The following is an 11951-nucleotide window of genomic DNA, read 5'->3' as shown; positions in this document are numbered from 1 at the left end:
CTTGCAGTGAAAAACTGCACAGTAAAAAGGTAAAGATCCCACTTTGGCAGGAACCAATTTCTTTGTGATAGGGAAGTCGTCTAGAAGTCTTATATGAGCATCAGGCAGATTATCTTGTACTCCCTGTGCCAGTACTACAACCTTTATATTAAAATAACTCCATCCAAAATCACCTTATTCATTGCTAAGGTGATTGGATGGTTAAACAGGTTATGAGTATTAGACAGAAATGCATTTTAATACACTGAGTAACTCCCTGCAGTCTGTAGATGCCAGAGTTTGAGATATTGCTGTCAGCCTTGTCCTTGTTCCTCTGCAACCTTTAAGCTAGCCAGGAAAAGTGGTTCTTGTGCACTTTGCACAAGACCTTCTCACTGCTGAGTCACTATTATATAGAATATATATAGAAGCACTATTCTGTTATTTCTATTTTATGTTAAAAGTGCATGTTAGTAAAAGATTATGAGCTCTCAGTATGAGTGGCCATAAAGAAGAGCCAGGCTAGACAGCTTGTGATAGATGCCATGCAGCGTGTCATATCAGTAGCATAATGGTGGGCCTGAAGAGACTACTGATGGGGAGAACTATATATTGGTTTTTATTTTTAATTAGGGAAGTTACATATTGGTGCGTACATTTGCACTTTTTTATTCCAGTGTGCAGACAGACCTTAGAGCATGGCTAAGGGATTTCCGTGTCAGGATTATTCTGACATTTGCTCCTTATAAGCTGGAAAAAAGCCAGGTTGGAAAGGCTGATGGAAAGAAAGTTCCTTCCAGGCTGGAGGCGTTTGGGGCATTACAGAGACTTCCTTCCTTGAGTTTCACTCCATTCTCTTGACATGGGGAGGAGGGGCAGCTCAGACCCCCTCATCTGATTTGTCACTCAAAACATTTGTTACTACTGATGATTTCCTGGGTATGGTGTGACTCAGGCAGTCCTTTGGGTGTTTGTGTTTGTGCTCTGGGCTGGGTTGGAGGGCTAGCTGCTCTTCTGCCCTCCTACACATTCCACAATTTCTGGACATGTAAGATGTTTATGTGGAATTCTGTACATGCAATCTGGAATCAATTTTGGCATCAATAAACCAGATCTTAGTTTGTCAGCAGCCATTGTACTAATGTGTGTGTGTGTGCATATAAACTTGGAAACATAAATATATACTGGCAAGCTATAAAGCTGTCTAAGGTGATTGCACAGCTCTCATCATCTGTGCGATCATCCGAGCTGCTCTCTTGTATAACTGCAGACTGCGTGCACATCCCTGTACTCATCTTTTCTGTTTTCCTCTGGCTCTTCATGGTGTGTTACTATCTCTTCAGAGTACCTGATTAAGATATTAATGATGGCACACGAGTACAATACTTTTTTAGAGAAGGAGTGAATGCAGTGTAGAGAAGCAGTTACTGGAAGCTAGCACAGTAGTTCTGTGTTTGATTCATGGCTGACCTGACTCCCTTGCTCACTTTCACAATGACCAGCTATCCTTTACTCACCATTCTCCAGCTTGCTCCATCTGAATTTACCAAGATGTTTTCTAGAGATCAGACTGCAAATTTCAAGAGACTATGCTTTACCTGGACATGTATTCTAACTCTCTCTGCCAAAAAGCTTTGAAATCTTCAGGGTTTAATTTCATTTTCGGGTAGTGTTTCACTGGTTGCCAATTTAAAAGACACAGGAAAAGTCTATGAATTGCAGTCAGCTATCCAAAACTAAAACAAACTGCATGCAGGTTCACAAAGGAAGAAATCTCCGCACTTCATGATTTTTTGACTATCAGAAATTATGATTTATTCTGGTTTTAATCTACATCAATGTCATAATCAAAACATCTTGATTCTCATATAGGTCCTTCAAGATGAACAAGCACCCAAAAACATTTTCTAAAGAAACAGATAATAAATATGTAGCATGTAGAAAGGAGGAGGAGAGTTGGACTGAATAGTATACTTCTTAGTAAGTGAAAATAATTATCATCTTGGCTAATTATATGAGGATAGAATACTTTTTTATTTTTGTTGTTGTTGTTGTTCATTCTTTCATTTCTAAATATTTGTTTAGAAAAAAAAAATCTGTTAAGTGCTTTTCCCAGTGCAAAAAAAATATATATATATTTTTTTAATCCATGAATAGATACCTGCATGGGTAGCCTAATTTTATAAGGTTTTTGAAAATCAAATCATGAATTACCTACTCTGAATAAGTGACTATTGAAGAATGAACTAGAATTGCACTGTTGTTGTTTGTAACTTTGTCTTACAGACTTCTTCTGAAAACCAAAGTAAACTACTGAGAACATACATAGTTCATGAGCTCCAGAAGCCAAGCCAGCTGACTCTCTGTGTTGATGTTGGAATATACATTTCAGCTGGTGGTAATGAGTGGGGTGATATATATTTCTCCTTTTGCTTAAATGGACTAAACAAATTGGGGTTTAAGCTTCAAACTGTATATTTGCTCTAGAATTTCATCTAATTCCACTCTCATCACAACACAGCATTTAAACATAAAATAAAATAGTAAACTCAATCTTTCCTAGTATATAGCTTGTTGACATTGAACCTCACACAGTTCTTACACTGTCTGCTCAAGCCGACATGGCGCTATTAGATCAACAATACCAGCTGGTTTTTTAATTCTCTTGGGAGCCAAAATTTAAATAAAGCTAAATATTAGGTCTGTGCTCAGATCTATTCTATAAATATTGTCATTAATTTAGGGAACGTTAGTTTTGGGTGGGTTTTTTCATTTGATTTTTATTGTTGATCCTTACAATCTTGCATTTGTCATTAGTTTTTAAGGTACTCACAAGTGTTTTGTTTATCATAGTACAATTTTTTTCCATCAAGATTGGATGTTTCTAATAGGCATCAGTGTTTGTTTGCTTTGCTCCTGTAGTAATTTTAATTACAGGTCCACTTAGTTTATGTCTCAGCTTATGTCAGAAAGAGCATGGGACTGAGACTAAATAGCATTTGGAATCATTTTCCCCCCTTCTGGTTATCTTTGCGATGAATTTTGACTCTCCCCAAAAAGTCACATACTTCTGTGATCTGAAATGTTACAAAATATCCAGCAAAGTTACCAGAAACTGAATAAAATTCCCATTTTTTATTTTTTTTTATTTTTTCCTATATGATACATCTCTTTACTCATGCTTCATATCACAGCTGGAGACACCAAGGGTATTGCAGACTTTTCCTTGGCAAAACCTATCTGCTACAGTGGTCTTCTATTTACCAGATTCAGGCATACGTCTGAGTAAGCGTGAGCTACTCATTTTTATGTTCAGAGCTGGTCCAGGCTGATCATCTATGATCTAAATCAGGGAGTTCAGGGTCAACATATGGCTAAAACGATCAGTACTGCATACCTAGACAGACCTGTAAGTCAAATGACAGGATTGGGCTCCTACATACGGTTTTCACATACAAAGAATAAAACTATGGTTTTAAAAACAGAATAAATTAAACTTTGTTTTTGTGTTCTGCATGGTCAATCTGCAGGATACATCAAGGTGGAACATACCATAGTATATCACCAGGTTATTGCTGAGGTTAGAGAGATTAGCAGTTTGAAACAGGATCCCTTAACTGGTTCTGTGTGGCACAGCCATGTGGATGGAGTAAAATATTTCTGAGAGGCTGGGAAATTTGCATAAACCCAGCATTGGACATTACCATTGGAGAACTATTAATAGTGACAGAGACCTGGAACAGTCTGCTCAGAGAGGTTGTGGAGTCTCTTTCTCTGGAGATATTCAAGACCTGTTTGTGCACCTTCCCATGCAATCTATTGTAGGGAACTTGCTTTAGCAGGGGGGTTGGACTTGAGGACCTCCAGGGGTCCCTTCCAACCCCTACAACTCTGTGATGGCATACCTTCATTTTGATGTCTGTTTATGCATATACAACACACACTCATCCACATCTGGTTTTCCTTCTCTTTTATCTTCAGTTTTCTGGTTCACTGGTGATGTCCCAGAACATAAATTGCTCAGATAACCACAGCATGTCTTCTCTCTGTAGCAGGTATAGTAGTTCAGTAAGGGTACACGTGAGAGAAGAAACAAAGCATGAACACATAAGTGTAATTTTTATTCAGTGAAGATCACAGTTGTACCTTCATTAAAAAAAACAAAACAAACAAACAAAAAGAACAATAGGGTTATTTATGCACAGTTGAGAAGACGTTTTCATAATACAACTGATAAAGCATTATTTGTCCTTTAACACAAATCTTATGAGTTATATACAAATTTATCACTAATGCCCAGTGTATTTCTTTCACAGTATTGTATCAGGCCATCCAGGTTCCACAGAAACTATAGCAGTGTCTTCCTGCTATTGTACGCCAGGAAGTGCTGACAGATCTTTTATGTTCCAGGGCCTGCAATTTCCCTCCTTAGTTTTGGGAATGTGTTATTTTTTAATAACTGGAGTAAAAGGAAAAGAAATTTGCTCCTCCTCAGCATGGGAATAACTGCTGTGTTGCTGGGCCACCTGGTGTCAATACCACCAGTGTACCGTGTTGGAGGCAGTGGGTCATGTTGGCTGGTATCACCACCGAGAGTGTGCATCTTTGGTCCATGACAGGACAGAGAGACATGGTCAGAATGGCCCAGATTGTTCCTGTTTTGTGTCTGGGATTTGCCAGTAGCCTGCTTTTCCATGCAAGCATGATCCACAGGGGAGGAGATATATCTCCTCGCCTTCAGCTGCTCCACCTTCACCACAGAGTTTACAGCTAGCAGTAAGTAGAAGTCAAGGCACATTACTGTGTAGTTCTAAACCTACATTCATTTTTTATGTGTGCAACATTGAGTGGTATTAAATATATTATAAGGTATCCATTGTACCATCAGTTGAAAATGAAGCCTACCTTCCTGAGAGATCTTCAGAGTGAACACCTGAGGCAAGATGCACTACAACCTTTCTGCGTGAATCAATGTAAAAAAATCAGAAGCAAAGCTAATGTTAGTATTCAGAGATTTCTTGCATCCCTTCATGTGGCTTTTTGTGCAATGTCACATGCCACAGTGCACAGCTATCCCCCAAAGGTCTAATACTCTCTGTCAGTGCTGTTTCCTGAAAGATTAAGCTATCATTTGGGGGTGGAAGGTTATAATTTGCAGGACCTCACCAGAGATAACTAGGTTTTGTTTGTTTCTGTGTAGAATTGAGAAATGAATAACAGCAGAAAATGGCATAATTTCCAAAGTATTGAGTAGGTCAAAAGGAAGCTTGAGGAGAGATGGTGATATAATTAGTCTGACTTTCCTACTATATATACTAGTGCAAATCCAAAGCAATTATACTCAGATTGATTATCCATTAAATGCAGAGAGGCCCACCATCCTTAACAAGCCTGTACAATCATGAGAAAAAAAAAAGAAAAAAGTCAGGACATGAAAAGAGGGCCACGAAAAGTTAATGGTTTTATATTGAAGAAAAAATAGAAATAAAAAGAATATTTGAAGATTTTCAGTATCAAATACCTCAGTTTATACACACTGACAGAAAAAGAGAAATACATTCAGCATGCCCCAAATACTTTAAACTCATCTGGGAATTAGTGAAGGGCTTCTCCACATGAAGGAAATATGCGGCTAAATTGGAAATAACTTTATTTCAAGCATTTAGAGCAAATTAGAAAGATAAAGAATCTGCCAGTGATTTGACAGGTAGCTGTAACAGTTTTGAATGTATGCTCTGATACACAATCCAATTAGAGAAATGAGATTATCAAGTTCATTTCTGCTCATGTTATTAAAAATAGAAGAATATATATATATATATATAAAACTTTTTAGTTGTAAAAAATAATGATTCATATAAATGGAGGAGTTTTTAAATACATTTTTTTAACAGAAGAATAGGATTATCCACGGTTGTTTGGTATCAGAAAGTCATTATTTCACATTCATATGTTTTGGTCCCATTTTTCATGAGCTTTTAAAGTATAAAGAGGAATGAAGCAATAACAAAACCATTTTCGATCAGATTTCTCCTTGAGGTACAAGTTAGGAAGAATCTTTCCCAACTCTCAGTAGTCATCCATGCAGAGCATGGTGAAAGGCCTGCTAGCTCTCTGAGCAGGAGCTACACAATACTGCCTCAGATAACTGCTTACAACATTGTGCATGCTAGAAAAAAAAACAAATGTTAAATAATTATTTTGTTATTTTGATAGGCCACTTGGGGTAAAAGCATTTTATGTCCTGAACCTTTTGTTTTTCACATTCTTTCAGTCACAGACTGCTATGCCTTTCATTGGTAGAAAGAGGCCCTAAAGTGCTTTGGCAGAGATTCTAAGAAACCCTATTTTCAGATTTTAAAAATCACATCTAGGAGCATCATTGTCTAGCTGAGATGTCTAGAGAGTGTTTTTGAGGCTCCAGCATGATGCATTCTTGTTTTTGTGATGTTTAGGCTTTGGGAAAAGAAGCAGAAAATATCTGTCTAATGAGCAGAATCCAAGACTTAAATACCTCTAAGATTAAACACCGCAATTAAATCCTTAGCTCCAAAAAGCTGTGCTAAGCCTCTGAGCAGTATCAGCAACAACAGGAAAAGGCTTTTCCTCTGTTTGTCTCTTGCATTTTAACTTGGAAAAGGCTGTACTGATGAAGCTGAAGAGGGATTTAACACTGTGGGCCAGAGCAGGGAGAGTGTCACAGAGGTAGGCTGATAAATCAGATGATTTATCCCAGCTGAGGATTTGGCTCCTAATGCATTGTTAGTTTAATGGAGACATATTAAAATAATAAAAGGCAGCAAATCAACAGTCTTCACAGAAAACCAAGTAGTTCAAGCTACAGAAAGTTCAATCCCCATAAGAAGTTCTCTTTTTTTAAGCCTTTGGACACCATCTCTGTCTGCTAGGTTTTTTGAGTTTCCCCTTTTTAATTCTGAGCAAATTACTGCACTGAAGCAACTTCCAAGTTGCAGAGCCAGGGTCACACGGCAGCTGTGCTCGGGATGTTCTGGAAGCAAATCCTGCTGCAGCAGTGTACCAGCTGCTACAGCCGGGAAGGAACAGCCTGACCTCACCAGGATGTACTTCTCTGACTGCCCAAAAGCTTTGGGTTCCTGAAAACCATGATGATCCCAGATCCCCTACTCAGCCCCCTCCCTCCTCCCCCCCCCAAAAAAGGTATCATTTAACCTAATAAGTACCTTTCCCTATAGAAATTGCTTGCTTCCTCTTGCAGGAGTAATTTGCAAATCAATATGGAGAGAACAAGAAGGTCCTAGGCACCTCACTGCCACCCTGTCACTGTCTGAAGGCTGTATCTAATCTGAAAAGTGCATACACTTATGCTTTTCCCATAGTATGGTTTTGTATTATCTCAAGATAAAAAGTGTTTCCCATGCATTCTTTCGCAAGGTAAACATCTACATAGGTCTCAGGAGCATAGGTTCTTAACTGGTATTTGGAAGTTGTGGAAATTTACTATAGCTTTATTAGGAATCTTAGGGATTATGTTCATAATCAGAGTTCTGTTAGTAGTGTGTTTTATTAGCTCCACAGTGTTATTTTTTCCTCTTTATTTCCACTTGTCTTGGCTTAAATGTAGTGACCGGGTTCTGCTTTTGAAACGGTAACAAGTAGCTGTGGGTGAAATTAACCATGTATTTGTGGAGAGATAAAAATAAATAAATAATAATTTTGGAACAGAAGTCCTCAATGGCCCTTCTACTCCCCTTTTACTCAATGAAAATAATTGATTGGTTAATCAGCAGTTATTCAGTTTTAATGAAGATATACCTGATGGATAGGATAATTTAGCTGGCAAATAAGAGTGGAAGAAGCAGACAACAAATTCATTAGTTGTCATATGTTCTGAAGCCCATTAGCCAGTAACTGTATGCTTTGTGTTACACCAGACCTGGTAAATTGATCATGGAATTCTTCTGAACTTAGTGAAGTAAGTCTATGAATTCAATGTATGTGGAGATGCTTGTTCATGTTAGCTTGAAAGAAGCATTATATTCACTATTGATTTAATTAAAATAATATGTGCTTCAACCAAAAGAAATTAATTGTGGCCTGTATTTAAAACAGCAAAACTATGTCTGTATACGCATTTTTATACATCTATTAAACTGGAAAATTGTAGAGATTCTGAATGTTAAACCAAGGTATTATGGTGGGATTGAGGGCTACAATATTACACATAATTAAGAGAGCCTTTGTGAGAATTATTTTTATATATGTTTCTGAAGTCAGCAAAAATATTTTTAGTAGTAATGACAGTTCATTTTTGTCACAGAATCTAACCTGCTTTGCCACCTCCTGAGATATTTCTGCTACCAAAAAGTATATGAGCATCATATATAGCACATTCTCTTTTGTTCCTTAACTTTTTAAGAAATTTATGCTGAATTATTCCGAAATATGAATTTTAACTATTAGTAATAAGGAAATGGAAGGGATAGGAAAAAATTGTTTCTTTTTTCCATTATTACCTTGTGTTTAAATTATCAAAGAAAATCACAATATCGCTTTGTCAGTTACACAGATATAATTCTGGTTATACATGTTTTGACAGTACAGTGGTGGACATTGTTAATGCTGGAAGAAAAGCTTCCATATCTGTGTCTCTTCAGAACAAAAAGTCAGCAACCATTTTTTTTCAGTCTTCATTTATAAGCAAAAGATAGATGATGCTGAGAATTAACTCTGACTCGCGAAAGTACAATCACTGTTCCTTCGTCTCATCTAAACAAAAATGTTTGTGCAGTACAGTGAGCCAAGTTACTGTGCTCTCATAATGCTATTTAATTTCAATTAAAGTATTATTGGCAGAAGAATACCACGAGAAAAGATGTTTAGAAAACTCTGCCTCATGTAATGCAAGGCATGCTGGTATCCATTACGCTTTAATACTCATCTAAGCCAGCAGTGATGGAAAGAAAGACAAGCCATTCCCACAGGATCTCCAAACCCACGTTATCAGACATTGCTGTGATATGTAAATAATCCTGCATCTGGATGGCTAGCTATACCAGACAACATCTATATGATTTTGTACCAGTTCAGCCCGAGGGCTGTACTCAACAGCCTAGTATGAAGCAGATAGAAAGCACTCACTGAGTGAATACCTGTAGAGTTGTGATGACTACTGCTGCTCCCCTGAGGACACTAAGAATATTCTGCAGAGCCGGGGGACTAAATGGAGGATTTAATGCTTTTGCAGTGATTAGTGATTGGTATAGGGAAATGCTGTGAGGTTAAATAAATAAATAAAAATAAAATTAATTTTTTTTAAAAAAAGAGAGCAATTAAAGTCACAGGACTGTGAATATATGAAATACTGCCACAACTCTCCAGCCTCCACCTTTTCCCAAAAATATTAAACTGACTTTCGCGTAGGGGGAGATGCGATCCAAAAAGTTGTGGAGAGGGTAAAAAAAAAAAGTTTCCCTTCTTTTTGGGCATTGAATTTATATCTATAATCTCTGAGGAAACCAAATAAAAGAAGGATGCATTTTTCATCTCTCTCCCTCTCTGTGAACTGTAATTGTGGTAGAAGTTCCAACCCAGTTTCACATGGGAACAGAAAGCAAGTTCCACCAAAGCATGAGAAGTCTTATCTTCAGTATGTCTCAGAAAAGTAAAAAGATGGAACCAGAAAAGCTCCACCCAGTCTCCTTATTTCTGTTGAAATGTGAGAACTGGCGCTTTTTAGGTATTGTGAAATCTCAGCTCTTTCTACCCAAAGCAATAAATTTTTGGGTTTAGGTTCAAGTAGAGATGATATTGAGGTTCAGTTTTATTTGTATTCAAAGATCTGGTTTTGAACTTGGCAGAACAAATTTTTGCAGGGTTTGGCTGTTCTTGCAGGACCTAATCCAAAGCCCATTGAACTCAGGACAAATCTCTCCCTAGACTCCAGTGAATTTTAGGTCAGACCCCTACATTAACATTGATTCTGATGTTTGCAGAAGTTGAGATTTTATTACTGTAATCTACATAAAATATGCCTGGGATTTTTTTTATTTTTATTTTTTTTAGATATTTCCCTCTTTCTTTCACATGGTGCTCAAGATCCAACACATATACATATTTTCACAGGTAAATATATATATTGCTATATGAAATTTTGTAATAGATAATAATTCTCATTTAATTTCATCATGTTTTTTTCATGTTTGTTCCACTTTTGCCTTACAGAGCATGACATCATATTTTTAATTACTTTTCCATTTGAAGCTTATCTTGGAGAACAGGGAATAGCATAAAATTGAGACTATAATGGACTATGCAAATTGGCATCCTAATTCTAATAAAATACCAAATGCACAGTTAGTTATCACTGAAGGTAACTTAGAGTCTGTCAAGACATTTTGAAGCCATTTTAGAGTCTTCAGTGAATCAGAAAGCACCATTTTTGTGGTTGGTGGAAAGACCCGTGAGTGCATGGAAAGACAAGTGTCAGCACAGCACCTGTGAACCTCCCTCTTTCCTCAAATCTGAGGTGGTCAGTAAGCAGGCACATGCTTTCTTAAACACACATTTCTCAATGTGGCAGGAGATGAGGGGGTGGAGAAACCGCACTACAACAGACCTCCACTTGTTATATGGGTTACAGCAAGAAAGTCCTAATTAAAGATATCATAAAAGCAAATGTAACTATTGTAGTTTTTTTTTTGGTTTGTTTTAGAATAAAGAAAATAGAAAGAAATGCAGTCAGTCTCATAAAAGCAGCAGAATGCTTGAGACTGACAAAGCTGTTGCTTCGGGTGTGAATCACAGGTACAGCAAAAGTACATATATGATGAATTTCCTCCACTCTCAAGGTGTTAAACGAGGCTGGGGCACCTTCTCTGAAAAAGCAGCTCCCTTCTGCAAGAGTGAGTGATTTTTCTTTTGAGAAATTTGGAGAGACTCTGGAGAAACCTTACAGTGGCCTCCCAGTACCTAAAGGAAGTCTACAGAAAAGATGGAGGGAGCGACTCTCTCTCAGAAAGCGTAGGTCAAAGAATAATGTCTTAAAACTAAAAGAGGGTAGATTTAGATTAGACATTAGAAGGACGTTCTTCACTGTGTGTGTGTGGTAAAGCACAGGAACAGACCGCCAAGAGAAGCTGTGAATGCCTAATCCTTGAAGGTGTGCAAAGCCAGACTGAATGAGGTTTTTGAGTAACCTGATCTAGTGGAAGTGGGATTTGGAACAAGGTGATCTTTAAGATTCCTTATAACCCAAGCCATTCTACAATTCTTCTGTTCCATAGTAATTGTGATGTGTGTATTTTTGCTTCCAAGGAGCAACTTTTTTAGTGTAGAGAAAATTCAGAACTCACTGATGGCAAAACAGGAATCAGCTTAACAATCCTAAGTTTTTCCTCTAAGGTGACTCATGTAATTGGTCTTTGAACAAATTTTCTGCATGCAAATGCGGCCTTTTTTAATGAAGCTGAGCAACACTGTGTGATGTCATCAAAAACAAAACAAACCCTACAGGCTTGAAGGATATTATCATGTTCCTCTGATTCAAGTTTCTCCATGTTCAATTCTGCATCCAGTCACGCCATATTTTTCCCATACTATCATTTCTATCATCTCTCCTGTCTCATACTCAATGCGTTCATTCTCATAAAAAGTCTTAAGCATGTGTTACTCTTGCTACTTACTTCTCAAACATTTTTTTTCTCTTCTCTCTCTTTTCTCTTTGGAAGTTAAGGCAAATTAAGAGGCACTAGAACATTAGTTTTATATTTTAACAACTTACAGCTCAGCTTGACTTCTAAAATTTTTTTAATAACCTGAACTCCAAGAAAATGTTTTTGTGTAACTAGAGCATTGTAGAATCACAAAATGGTTAGAGCTGGAGAAGACCTAAAAGATCATCTAATTTCAAATACCCTACAATGGGCATGGATTCCAGCCACTAGGCAGTAAATTAGTCTATTTCTCTTCTTTCTGCATTTTTTTTTTTTAAT

General features: G+C 37.3%; 1 long non-coding RNA gene across 3 annotated transcripts in view; it reads right to left on the bottom strand.

The window, feature by feature from the left end:
- Nucleotides 1–1768: 1768 nt before the first annotated feature.
- The window catches only part of LOC107313573 (uncharacterized), an 85816-nt gene continuing 75633 nt past the window's right edge, over nt 1769–11951 (bottom strand). For 2 of the 3 annotated variants that reach the window (XR_001555066.3, XR_001555067.3), the window contains one exon: nt 1769–4125. This is a non-coding gene — a long non-coding RNA (uncharacterized LOC107313573). The remainder of the gene's footprint in view (nt 4126–11951) is intronic. The other variant, XR_014945384.1, reaches the window with a different exon arrangement.

The sequence above is a fragment of the Coturnix japonica genome, chromosome 4 (genome assembly GCF_054131305.1).
Source record: "Coturnix japonica strain WE chromosome 4, WE-NBRP24, whole genome shotgun sequence".
NCBI lineage: Eukaryota > Metazoa > Chordata > Aves > Galliformes > Phasianidae > Coturnix > Coturnix japonica.
Note: the sequence above shows the minus strand (reverse complement) of the source record. Positions and strands in the feature narration are given on the sequence as shown.